The 2,251-nt window shown below is 41.2% G+C and overlaps 1 protein-coding gene across 1 annotated transcript in view; it reads left to right on the top strand.

Moving 5' to 3' along the window:
• Positions 1-2,251, top strand: part of ARMCX1 (armadillo repeat containing, X-linked 1) — a 42,735-nt gene that overhangs the window by 30,795 nt on the left and 9,689 nt on the right. The gene's annotated exons all lie outside the window — the stretch shown is intronic.

Genomic DNA, 2,251 nt, shown 5'->3' with positions numbered 1-2,251 from the left:
CCACAACCATCAAATCTCACAGAACTAGACAGTGCTATTCATCAGGCATGGTGTCAGATTCCTCGCATCACCTTTCAACATCTTGTTAAGTCAATGCCAACAAGAATTGCCGCAGTATTGAAGGCAAAAGGTGGCCCAACAAAGTACTGATGGGGTGGTCATAATAAACTGGCCACTCAGTATATATATATATAGGCACACACATATACTAGTTATATATATATAAAGGGTATCCCAAAATTCACCCAAGAAGTAATTTTGATAGAAAACACAGGTTTATAATAAAAAATTGTCAATTTTTTATTGGTTCATAAAGTATACAGTATAAGGTTATGTATGGAATAGCATATCGGGTAAATGGATTATTATGTCGCAATAGTGAGCACCATTAACTGTTATTGCCTGAGCAGCCGCATTTTCGAAGTTTCCATGACCGTTTTGCATAAATGTGGCTGAATTTCGATGAGGCTCATTTTCATCTTGATGGCTTGGTTAATCGACAAAATTGTCCCATTTGGGGTTCAGAAAATCCATGAGTGATTGTTGAGAAACAAATGCATCCACAACATGCCACTGTTTTGTGTAAAGTTGTATATTTGTTCCCCCATGTCCCGCATGGTTTAGGGTTCAGGATCTGGAAGAGGAGTCGCACACAAATGAAAGAGAAGAGACAAGAGATAACTTGGAAATACTGGGGGGCCAGGCGGGCAAGTCCAACTCAAGGGGAAGGACTTCCACTGGTGCTCAGGCCTTGCCAACCTTTTATTTATTTATTTATTTATTTATTTATTTATTTATTTATTTAAATAATTTTTTTTTTCCCCAGTGTCTTGTGTCCATTGGTTATTCTTATATGCATGCATATAAGTCCTTCGGTTGATCTCTTACTCCCCTCCCTCCCAAACCCTCCCCAGGCTTCCCACTGTAGTTTGACAGTCTGTTCAATGTTGCTCTGCCTCTGCATCTACCCCTGTTCATCTGTCTATACTGGTCCCCATTATCTGTCCCAACCTCACTGGAGCAGTCCCAACCTCACCGGGGCGTCTCGGCCTCACCGGGGCTATTTCAACCTCACAGGGGCGTCCCTACCTCACCGGGGAACCTTTTATTGGTTTGGGATACACACATAGCCCTTAGGCAAGCAATTTCCAGTAACATACAGACTTGCCCTTTAGCAAGGATTTACATAATAATAAATGGAGAAGTTGCTTCAGCTACCATTGTCTGGACTAACAGTGGGTGCACAGCCCGCATTTTCATCTTGATGGCTTGGTTAATCGACAAAATTGTCGCATTTGGGATTCAGAAAATCCACGAGTGATTGTTGAGAAACAAATGCATCCACAACGTGTCACTGTTTGGTGCGGATTTGGGGCTGGAGGCATCATCGGGCCATTCTTTTTCGAAAATGCGGCTGCTCAGGCAATAACAAAAGGGTGCGTATGTGCCAGCAAAGCCGTGGAGGCCATTTACCCGATATGCTATTCCATACATAACCCTATACTGTATACTTTATGAATCAATAAAAAATTTACAATTTTTAATTATAAACCTGTGTTTTCTATCAAATTACTTCCTGCGTGAATTTTGGGACACCCTTTATAATATTCAACTTACAGTAATCATAAGATAAACTAGTTAGGTATTAATTTAACAAAAAAATCTGAAAGACATATTCATTCATTTAACAAATACTCATTGATAACCTACAGTGTAATAGGCAATGTTGCCGGGAACCAATTCCAGCATGTCTTAATTTTAAGAGTTTCATCGAAAGGTTGATGAGACTTGGGGACTCAACAGTGTTGAGTCACACATGTAGTCACCTGTTGGGAATGGCTAAAGGCATTTCCCCAAACCTGAATAGGAAACTGATTGTGGCTGCCAGACAGTTAAAGGGCATCTTAATCTACATGTTATTGCCTCCTACTGGCCAAACACCTGAACAGCCGTAGGCTATTCCCCCATTCTGACAATGGACTCTGTACCCTTTGAAACCTTACCCATTGAAGTGTATTATCTCCACCTGCCTTAGGACAAATTGTGTTAATAAAAGCAAGGGTCCTAGACAAGGAGGGAGTCTTCAGTTCCTTTAGCTGAAGGTCCTCTGACCCCCAATGCCTTTCAAAATTATATCTCATCTCTGGATTCTTTTTTAGTCCCTGGATTCTTATGTCATTTACGCACAGCCCCTTTTCCAGATTACTGAACCCTTCTTGATGCCGGGAAAGAACCCCAGCGCAATGTCCTA

Source organism: Myotis brandtii, unplaced genomic scaffold (genome assembly GCF_000412655.1).
Source record: "Myotis brandtii unplaced genomic scaffold, ASM41265v1 scaffold305, whole genome shotgun sequence".
In the NCBI taxonomy this organism is placed as follows: domain Eukaryota; kingdom Metazoa; phylum Chordata; class Mammalia; order Chiroptera; family Vespertilionidae; genus Myotis; species Myotis brandtii.
This window is presented reverse-complemented; position numbering and strand designations above follow the sequence as displayed.